This window comes from Megalobrama amblycephala, linkage group LG9 (genome assembly GCF_018812025.1).
Source record: "Megalobrama amblycephala isolate DHTTF-2021 linkage group LG9, ASM1881202v1, whole genome shotgun sequence".
In the NCBI taxonomy this organism is placed as follows: domain Eukaryota; kingdom Metazoa; phylum Chordata; class Actinopteri; order Cypriniformes; family Xenocyprididae; genus Megalobrama; species Megalobrama amblycephala.
The window spans coordinates 16,059,626-16,071,256 of NC_063052.1; the positions used below are offsets into that span (position 1 = coordinate 16,059,626).

At 35.4% G+C, this 11,631-nt stretch overlaps 1 long non-coding RNA gene across 1 annotated transcript; it reads right to left on the minus strand.

Moving 5' to 3' along the window:
- Positions 1 to 3,300: 3,300 nt before the first annotated feature.
- Positions 3,301 to 9,478, minus strand: LOC125275140. Its single transcript, XR_007186388.1, has 5 exons — positions 9,155 to 9,478; positions 8,938 to 8,996; positions 7,221 to 7,285; positions 3,845 to 4,808; positions 3,301 to 3,436 (listed from the first exon to the last, which is right to left on the minus strand). It is a non-coding gene; the product is annotated as an uncharacterized LOC125275140 (long non-coding RNA).
- Between the last annotated feature and the right edge of the window lie 2,153 nt (positions 9,479 to 11,631).

Sequence of the window (11,631 nt, forward strand, 5' to 3'; positions counted from 1 at the left end):
GTGTCTGAACAATTATGTTACCTCTATGGCATTTCATATAGCCTTTTAGCTTAAAAGCATGCACATTTGGAGAAATATTGATGGCTTCTCATAAGTTTGTCGATTTTCTATACAGAGGAGTAATATTTATTCAATATTTATTGTCATCACTGTGAGCGCTGGATACTGTGTTTTCAAATTATACTTGCAGCCGGAGGGCGCTCTATGCACCTTTAGTCCACAAATTAATCTAAAGAAGAACAGGTCATGTAACAATCCAGGAACTAACCGAACTAACAGAGGCTTCCAGAGATCGCTAACTATGGCTATGCAAAACACTTTCGAAGACAATAAATACACGATTGAGATGATGTATGCATGTGTTGCCTCAGAATTTGCGTCTGAATAGCGCTCCCTCCGTGGGCGTGGCCGTATTAGTGGATAAGGAGCTGAATCACAGACTTCTGACATGGCTCTTTTTTCATACAGATTACATAAACAGAGAATATTTGTTTTTTATTTGACTTACACGATTTAAAACCTGACATTTCGACGTTTTTTTAGACATAAGTCTCATTTTTTTTGTCATTAGTATTCACTAAGTTACAGTTCATTTTCTGAGAACTATCAGTTTGGACTTCGTTCAGAGGGAGACGACAGATCACGCATCATGTTAGTTTTCTTTATTTTGCAAAAAGCACAACATTTTGTTTTTGCTCTGAGTGTACACAAATAAAAGATGATATTCAACAGATTAAAATGGTGTATAACTCTTAATTGTATGTGCAACATTGATGGAGTATTTTGAGTCTCTTTCACACTGGTAAGAAAAAAACCAAGGTGGTATCACCGGCGATACCTCAGACTCCAGAGTGTTAAACCAGATTGAACATCATAAACATGGGAAGATGACAGAACATTTGAAACATTTCTTACAGTGCATTGTTGTTTCCATTGTTGGTCCAGACTGTTACCAATACGAATCTGAGCTCCTTTAAGCCACTTTAAGTCTCCACGATTAGTGATGGTAATGTTGCTTACACTGTAGACATTTCCAAGGTCAACTCTCCACCATGGATTAAACTCAGATTTAGTCTGAGTGCATGAGCCCTTCCTGGCATCTGAGTCTCTGGCTGCGTCCGAAACCGCCTACTTCTCTACTATTTAGTAGGGGAAAAGCAGTAGGCGAGCGAGTAAGTATGTCAGAAGCAAAAAGAGTAGGCGAAAATGACCTAGGTGACATAATAATTCTCGCGAGATTCGGCCGTGCGCCTACTTAAAGTGCGTCCGAAACCGCCTACTTACCTACTATATAATAGGGGAAAAGCAGTAGGCGAGCGAATAAGTATGCCAGAAACCTCAGTAATCATAAATAAGTATTAGAGAAGTTCCCGGATGGCCTACTGCTTCCGCCCAGATTCTGAAGTGTTCCTCGATGGATACTTTTCTATCCCAGGAGGCCACGGGAGAGGATACGTCATATCAAACACGGAGGAGAAAAGCGAGTCTATGCGCGGATGCTGTGTATTGAAATGTGAGTATTGAAAACCAAAAACACGGTTCTTGTGTTAAAGTCACATTTGTTGAACTACTGTAGAGTAAACTGCTGAATGTGTAAAGATGCTAGACAGTATAGTTGTGATTTTACTGTAAAAACATGTTTTATTTTGTATAGATAACAGGGAGCTCTAGTAAACACACATAACTTAATTCTCCGAAGAGGATACATCTTAAAGATGCTTACTAAATGTTTATGTAACATCTGACAGGAAAATATTAAGAATATATAAAGTATTATGACTTATGCATGATGGATTATGTTCCATGAGTGATGTGTGTGTGCTATTATGTAGAATTCACTGTTGTCAACACTGTTTACATTACATGAATGCAAGTAATGTAAATAAACAAATGTACACTTAACTAGACAGATATAAGTTATCTATTTTATTTGTCTGTTAGTACTTTTAATAAAACAATAACATTTGTGTTGGATAAAAAGTGAGTTAAAACAAATCTTCAACTACCTCAAAATTTAAGGATTTGTAGATTTGAGCACATAAATCTCAGAGGAAACTTGAATCTTGTCTGATGTTACAGGGACAGAAATTAATATAAAGTCTATTTAAATCTTAAGTTGTAGTTTATTTTAATTATTGTAATTTCGAACAGAGTTATTACAGTATTTTTCTGATTCTTGATGTCAGTGCATTTGTTGCAGAGCTTTGTGTTGGAGCAGGACCTACAAGGAAAGATGACAGTGGCATTTGTGAAAAAAAGGAAAACCTGAAACACAAATATAAAGATCATTTTGTTACTTCTAATATAGAAATCAGATAATATTGTACTGCTAAAATGACTGTATGTATGATGTATTATGATTGTGTATTTTTGTAGGATGTGAAATGTCCTCAGATGGGTGTGAGCACTGAGGATGGAGAGACACAGCAGATCCTGGAAATGGTTTAGTGTCATGGATGAGACTCTCCATCACTCCTCCTGCCCTTACTGCCTCATCTGACCTGATGTTGATGTGATTTCTTCATCCTCAGTGAGCCCAGAGCCAGCGAGAGCATCTAGACAAAGACCAAACAGTGAGGATGTGATTTTGGTCAAGTTTGTTCTGCTGGTTTCAGTTCATACACTGAAGCTTCAAAAGCATCATCAAATAATGTCATGAAGCTTCTGGACGTCAGGCTCCATTGACTGATATTGTAGAAACTAGCTGGACAAACTTGATCAAAATCAACTTTTGTGTTCAGGAAAAAAAAAAAAAAAAAAAAAAAAAAATGAACACAGGGATTGAACAGCGTGAAGGCAAGTGAATAATGACTGAATTTATTTGTTTGGGTGAACTAACACTTTATGCCTCCAAATAGCGTTTGTGCTCGAAACACTAACAAAAAAGGATTTAAAAAAATCTAATTTACATTTGGCAGATGCTGTTATCTAAAGTGACTAACAGTGCTCTTATTACAGGGATGATACCGTTGGAGCAACCTGGAGTAAAGTGTCTGGATCAAGCACACACTGGTGGAGACGCTGCAGAGATCAAACCAGCAACCTTCTGCTGACCAGCTCAGTGGTTTAGGCCACCACACCACAAAAGTAATGAAGCTACAAAAGAAATCATCATGTAATTGTAAAAATATGAAATGAAGTATGGCAAGAAACTGAATGCTGACATGAATGAATTGTAAAATGTTTTAATCTGTTTATTCAGTCATGCTGATGGAGAGCACATGAATGTTTGCAGCAGACACAGCAGAGCCAGATTGTCCTGCACATCTTCTCCCACTCTTGCTTCAAGCTTGTGGGGTTCAGAGGATCATCATCATGGTCTTCCTCATCCTCTGGATCAACGATGTCCCCATTGAGAAGAGCAGCGGTGAGGGACATGATGGATGAAGGTGTTCATCAGCTGCTTCATCAGAATAAAGCTGCAGAATCGGCACAGCTGTGTGAGATGACAGCAGGACTGTAAATACGTGATTGTTAGAGCAATACGTTTGAATAAAGCTTTGTTTTGTGTGTTGTTGACTTGTACATGCATTTATTTAATTATTGTCATTATTACTTTTATTAATTCTTTACTTATTAATTATGCTATTATCAGTAAATGTATATATTTTATTACTTCATGCTTTCATTGACTATAAATGGAGATGTATTCACATCAGCTGTATTTGTCTAGTGTGTGTTCATGCACAGCTGTCATATAACAAAACATTACATTTTGCTTGTTTTACTAAAGAAGTAATATGAAAAGTAATATAATTAAGTTTTGGTTTATGGTTAATGTTGGGGTGTGCTAGCAAAGCAATTCATTCTGAGGTAATCTTAATTTCAAGTAGATTTTACTTACATTTTTTGAGTATAAAATCAACAGTCTTCTTCAAAGGCGAGATCTTCGAGCAGCTGCTGATGTCTTCTTTGGCTTCAGACATTGCTAACACTGAGGAAAACTGCACTATAGGGTTGTGGAGTTACTGGTGCTGTGAGGTGTTAGTGCACCTGTCACTCATCTTTATTTTATTGCAGGACCTATAATAACATACAAGATCAGGGAAAATACCAGTTGTATCTTGAACAATAATAATGAAAAAAAAAAAAAAAAAAACATAAAAATGTGTTTGTATACATCATCGTTTGAAATTATATACACACATAAAGCATGATGACAAGGTTAAATATTTTGAATACATCATAATGCATAAAAGTATTTATTTTATTTACTATTGTAAGCCTGAGGGATGAAACTAGAGCTAATTCAACAAGAAAAAGGGGAAAAAAATTGATTTATGCTTGTGGATGGACATTTTTGCATATAAAATAAAGAAATTAATAACATATTCACACGAATTTGGGTATTTGTAACAAAAAATAAACTCACATTATAAAAATATAAGAACTTTAAATTAACCCAAAATATATTAGTTGTAGCCTACTACAATTACAAAATTACTGGCAGCTGTTTCTTCAACAAGACCACAAAATAAGCAGTTTATCAATATCAAGATATTAACAGATAGAAGAATTAAACCTGTAATTCATATCTTTTAAGTTGTTGCACTTGTGATAACGTCGTAGGTCACATGATAACGTCAACATGGCGGATTATTTTCAGATCTCGCATACTCAACGAGATTTGGCTGTTAAGTACCTACTCTTTTGGCGCTCGTTAAGTAAGTACTTATTGAAATTAAGTACCTACTCATTGAGTAGGCGGTTTCGGACGCAGCCTCTGTCTCCATCTACTGCATGTTGAGCATCTCCCAGTGGGTTGTCTGTGGAGGACTGCACAGCGATGGCATAAAGAGCAAGATTCCCTGTTCAATATGATATGAAATCAATAAAAAAAAAGGATAAGACATGTTCAAAGTGTGGCAAGCAGAGAGCCATGGGAAGGGCCTCATGTCTCTCACGGAGCAACTCCGGGAGGATAAAAGGAGGAGCAAGAGGACCAGGCCTGGATTTTGTTTATGTTTGTGCGGCAGTCATCCATGAGGGGCTGCCACTTTGCTTGTTTTGTGTTAGTTTATTTTATAATTAAAGTGTGTTTAAACTTTCGCCGATTCCCGCTTCCTTCGCTGAACCTTTAACCTGTTAACCTGTACTGGCGCGCCGACGCACCGAAGCTTCTTTGTTTAAATTAGCTCAAATTTACTGTTAGATTTAATGTAATTACCTTGACAAACTATACATCATTAAAAAGATCTAAGACTCGAGCTTCAATTTTTAATCTTTATTTTACTCTCAACATCGTATAGTGACCATTATTTGTTAATATGCATCAGGAGTTATGAATATGAGAAACGGAGTCGTTACCTTTTCATTGAAATATGAGCGTCAGCCTCAGCCATTGAGAAAAAAAAAAAAAACTCTGTGAGATCGTCATGAAAAAACTCCACAAAATAACATCCCTCAGGGCTTTTAGCTTAAAAGCATCCACATTTGGATAAATATTGATGGATTCTCGTACGTTTGTCAATTTTCTATACAGAGGAGAAATATTTATTAAATTTTTACCCAAAAGCGCTGTTGTCGTCATATGAGCGCTGTATACACTGACTACTGTGTTTTCAACTCATACCTGCAGCCAGAGGGCGCTCTGTGCACACTTAGTCCACAATTATGACACATGATGGAGATCATGTGACATAGAAGGAACTAACAGAGGCTACCAGACATCGCTATAATCATTGATATAAACATACAGAACATCACTTTTAAAAGTAATTAATACACGATTGTGACGATATGTGGTTTATCTGTGTTCTTCACGCCATGTCAGGTATTCATAATAGTAGATTATATTTATAATGCAATGCTAATCGAGATAGCTTTTCTCATTGTGCAGAATAGCATTACATTATATATTTTCTGTCTGATTTTTGATCCGAAGCCACACCACATAACAGAAGGTTATTTAAAACAATCGACTAGTAAATTTGGAGCAAAAACGTGGCTTTAATCTTATAAAGTGTCGTGTTTTGTTGGTGTGCTAAGCTAACATGCTAACGAGCCCAGAGATGCACCTGTTCTGAGCTAATGCAAATAAATCATTTTGAATAGTAAAGCTCACTTTTTTCTCTCTTTTTTTTTTTTCCCAAGAAGGGCATTAGATACAGTTTGAAAGAAGGTGAAGTGAGAAGTTTGGTGAATTAAATGAGGGATTAAATCATCTTGAATAGAACATCAGTAATTATAATAGGGACAAAAGAAAATAATAATTAGAGCCATAGGTAGGCTGGAGAGGTGTGAATGTGTTCAGGGCAGACTGAACTGAATGGGGCAGTTAGCACCACAAACACAATATAGACAATACACTTCAATAGATGACAATAAACATCAGTTAACATTTTAGGGTCCTTTCTAAATAAAGTCTCATGACATGGTCTTGAAAAACATGTAATAAAACTCAGAATTTTAAACTTATCTTCATATTTGAAATATAACATGGTCAGACATGTGGCTTTAGCTGCAGTGCATTTCTAGATTGCCACAAGGCCAACTTCACTTTTATTTTCATAAATATATTTCATAAAAATAAATTTCTAATAATTTTTCAAAATTTTGAAGCTATTTTTAACTATTTTCTTCATTGTGACAATAATTAATTAATTATTTACCATAAACTGCAAAGTGTCTGCTTTCAAATGAGACCTTACTTGTGCTTTTAGTGCAAAGGGTTCATGAACTGTATCTGTTTTAGTTTGGGTATGTCATTTCTTGGGATTTTCCAAAAGCGGGGATGCTGGCTAACAGGTTAAAATCCTCGCTGCTGTGGGAAATCTACGGCTGCCGTCCAAGAAGGAGTAGGGAACCGGCGAACGTTCAAACAAACTTTATTTATAAAATAAACATGAAAAAAAAAAATATTGGCAGTAAATCAGCAGTCCCTCACAGATGACTGCCACACAAAAATAAACTAAATCCAGGCCTGGTCCTCTCTCTTCCTACACTGTCTTCACTCATCCTTTTATTCTCCCGGAGCTGCTCTGTGTGAGACACGAGACCGGTGTGGCGCGCAGCTGATGCTCGTTAGCAATTTCTCTGTTCCCAAGGCTCTCAGCCCCACTCTGCTTACCACACAAAGCAATACAAATACGTAAATAAATAAATCACAAGCTTTCAATTACCTATAATTTTAATAAATGAATCTGATTGATATGTAATGATACACAATGGTTACAGATTTTTAAATCCAGCCATTTTTACTTGTATTATTCTAAACGTACCTTTGGAATCAGCGACACACAGTCCAGTAAAAAGTGTTAGAAACAAAATCACATGGATGGCCATCCTGATATAAGACACAACAACACATCACCTCATCTCAGCATATGAAGGAGTAATTTTCAATTTCTCATCCTCATTTAAACAATGAAACATATATTGTTATCGTAATAGTAATAATAATAATAATAATAATAATAATAATAATAATAAAAATAGGCCATAGAAGAACCCATGACTTAAAGGCATGACTAAAAACCTCTGTGAACACACTTTTCCAATGAAATAGTGCAGGGCACGAATTTATGTCTAAGTAAAAGTGCGGGGAACACATCCCCTGCATATTCTACACCCATGATACTGAGACAATTTGGTAAAACTTTACAGCATATATTACAGCTAACTAAAAATAAATTCATAAAAAAAAAAAAAAAAAAAAAACATCTTCATTACTTAAATGTGAAATGGGGGAAAAAAATGAAATACATCTCTCATATCTGCTCTTGACTAAGCTTCTTTAGCTTTAATAAGGATTAATCTATATTTAATTTATACATTATAGTATTTTGTACCTGAATACTACTGCTAGACCTAAAGAACTTAATTTGTATCTTTATTTTACTGTATTTATTTGTGCTATTTTTTTTTTTTTTTTTTTTGCAAATTACTGACTGTTTACTTGTCTTTATTTAACATTTCTTATTCAAGTACTTTTTTCTATTTCATTTATGTTTCTCATAATTTATTTTAGCTGCATTATGATTTCCTAATTTGGAGTATGATCAAAGTTTGCGCAAAGAGATGTAGCTCATGTGGACATCATATATAATTATCATTTTTACTGTTTTGCTTTGTTTACATTCACAAACCCTGAACAAATGTACCAATACTTCAAGCTGTCTGTCTGCTATTTAGAATTATTAACAAACTATTGCTTAGCCATGTTTTGCCCTTTTCTTAAAATCTTAATTATTAGCGACAAATTACCAATACAACTGATTCTTGTTGAATGTTCTTTTGTCATTACTGGATTGCAGTGAGTGCAGCAAGACACTTTTTCCTTGCCGCCAAAACCTTTGTCCTGCTTAGTTGGGGACACTTGTCATTTGATATTCAACAATGTTTTAATCTGCCTACATCAAGACCCTTGTATACGAACTGAATGTGCTTTCTTTTTGTTTATTTATAAAAAATTGTGTTAATAAAGGGACAAATTCTGTTGCACAGCTGCTCTCAGACCCTGCCTCCCTCATTTCCACACCGAGAAGACAAAAGTTTGTCACAGTACTATTAATAGAACATGTTGTTAAATTACAAATTTATTCAATATTCAGTTTAGTGATATAGTATTACTGAGTATATTCAGTCCATTCGATAGACTGAACAATTTCCACCTAATGAAACTTTGTGTTTCATTGTGAAAATTGTGTTTCATTGTGTAACTGTGATGTTTTTAATGTAATTTAATCTAGCTGCTCTTAATTATCAACAAACTCATTTGGTTTATTTTGTGTTTTTGTGAAGCATGAACATGACATTCACAAATGTGATTGGTCTAGAGTTTTGTGCCAAGAGTTTTGCAAATTTATATCTAGTGAAAGTGTTACCAAATTTATTTAAAAACTGCATACAATAAATTTCTTTTTTCCCATTCAAATTACAATGATGGTTACAGTTATAATCATAATGGTGTAGAGAGTGCATAAACATCCAACTCACCTGGAATTCATCAATGTATCAGTATCACAGAAGACCTTCACAATTCAGCAGTTATCTGACTTTAAACAAAATAATACTTTTTTATATAATATTTGGAGTAATAGTTTTATAAACTATTGCTATATTTATTATTTATCCAATATTCAAATATTGCACTGTCAAAACAGTTCAAACCAAAAATGGGCTATTAAACATAGATATGAATATTAATACATACCAGCAGTCTGTGAAGAGGGTCTAGTTGAATAATATTGTGCTCAGAAATGATGCTCTATTTATTGTTGAATTAAGGCCCTCCCAACCAAATGAGTCTGATCTGATATCTGGTTAAGTAGAACTATTACAAAAGAGTCCCCCTTTCGTTAAGTCTTTATTCTGATAAGAGACAAATACAAATGTGGCAACACTGGCATCAAGTTTCACGGAAGGATAAAAGGAGGAGTGATGACAGTGTAAGACGAGACTGGTGTGGCACACAGGTGGTATTCACTAGCAATCACGCCACTGGCCTTGCTCCATTCCCACAGCTCTTGGCCCTGCCCTGCTTGCCACAACAAAGTTCTGTTATAAAAATTTAGATGCCAGAGGCTGATAGGTCCTTATAGGGTTAGTTCACCAAAAATGAAAATTCTGTCATTAATTACTCACCTTCATGTCATTGCAAACCTGTACAAATTTCGTTAATCTTCAGGACATGTGAAATGAAGAACTATAGTTGAGAACTATGGGTTCTGTGGAGTCTTTTTTGACAAGCTTTTAATTAACAATTCGATTTGCTTGTTTGCATTGATGGTATTTGTAGAGTATATTTATGTTTATTTATCTTATTTGTTTATTTTTATTGTAAAGCACTTTGTGACCCCTCCTTGTCTGTGATAGGTGCTATATAAATAAACTTTACTTACTTACAAATGCAGTGACTTCAGTAAAACCAGCAAAAAAAGTATTTATAAACAAGTAGCTTAAGATGTAGTATCAGTGCAACACACTTTTGCTATGTAGTACATGCGTGTGCATTTAGGCTATTGAAGTAATTATCTGTCTTTATTGTAGCTATTACATCAATGTCCCACTAGAGGGCAGTGTTACCCATGTCATATTCTTTATGGGGGTTTGCTTATAAAAGACGAGAGTATAGTGACTGTTAGGGCATGCTCATAAGGTGTTAACGCTGATAAGGTGCAGAATCTACAAGAAAACGTTTGTGTATGCAGCCCCGTTTGACTGGAATCACCTTCAATCGAAACTGAAGTTACAAAATGTGCTGTCTTTGGAAAAATTTAAAGTAGTCATTCATCAAATGGAAGATGATTCAGTGAAATGTAATTGTTTTTTATTTTGTTTGTACTGTGTAAGTCTATGTTGAAACTCATTGTATTGCTGCTCATTTTGGCCAGGTCACTCATGTGAAAGAGATTTATAATCTCAGTGAGTCTTTCCTGGTTAAATAAAGGTTGAAGAAGCAATGTCAAAGCAATGCTGATGGCCATAAATTATGCCAACAACATCAGTGTAGGATTTGAGGACGAACAAACACAAATGAGTCTTCAAGATGATTCATTCAAACATAATTCCATACAAAACTCATCTCAATCCCAAATCAACACGCTGAACCCAAAATCAGAGAATCTGTCATTTGCGACTCCATTCAGTCTACAAAACCCCCAGCTAAGTACATTATGGTCTTGCAAACTTGTAAAAGATTAGTCTAGTGGAGGAAGATGATGTCAACCTTAAGCAGTTAGTAAAAGATGGATTGGTGTGAAGAGGACACAGCTCGAGCTCCACCAAGACAACGGCAGAGGTTGTTTGATCCCTGAAACGTAGATACAAAACAGGCTTTTGTACTTGTATTGAGTTGAAATCCACAGAGAAACCCACAGACTTTTTTTCATATAAACTGCATAAAATCATCCAAAACAATTCTAAACTGACTTGTAATTAAACATTGTTCAACTGCATAATTCTACATCATGTCTAAAACCTATACTTGTGACTATTGTGCTCAGATCACTCGCAATTCATGTAATTGTTGTAACTTTTGAATGGTTGACTGAAAGTGTGCCTTGCTTGGTATGAGTGTAAATCTCTGTTCATAACTTAAATTTTGGCTTGAATGAAATCTGTGTAAAATGTATTTGTTTCATATAAATCATGTCTAAACTATACTCTCTGCAAATAGCAGAAAGTTGAGACCAGGAGATCATTTATGATCAGAGTGGAGAAAAACCACCACTGTAACAAAAACGATACCTAGTTGATCAGCACTCCTCAAAGAGGTTGGACAAACACCTCAGTTTAAAAATTCAGTACACAAAGACAAGACAGACAAGACGACAAGACAAAGGCAGATCAAGATCAGATGAAAATAGGTTAACAGCTTCATTCAAGCCATCCAACTACTCTCGTCTCACATTTCTTTCTTTTACTTAGCTTCCTTTCTTTTCCATTGAGTCTCATGTTCTAAGTTAAGTTTTTCCGCAAAGTGTAATCAATGACTCTACAGTCTTTGCCCGCCTCAAAACTTCAAACTTCAGCCATGAGGGAGACTCCACTCCTCCACCAGCACACCAGAATGTGATTTGCTTCCCACGACATCAATCCGGACCTGAAAAGACCTGCAGCAAATCAAAAGAACCTGGGAAACACCCTTCTCCAAGCCAAAGACTCTGACAAAGGGAATCCCCATTTAAA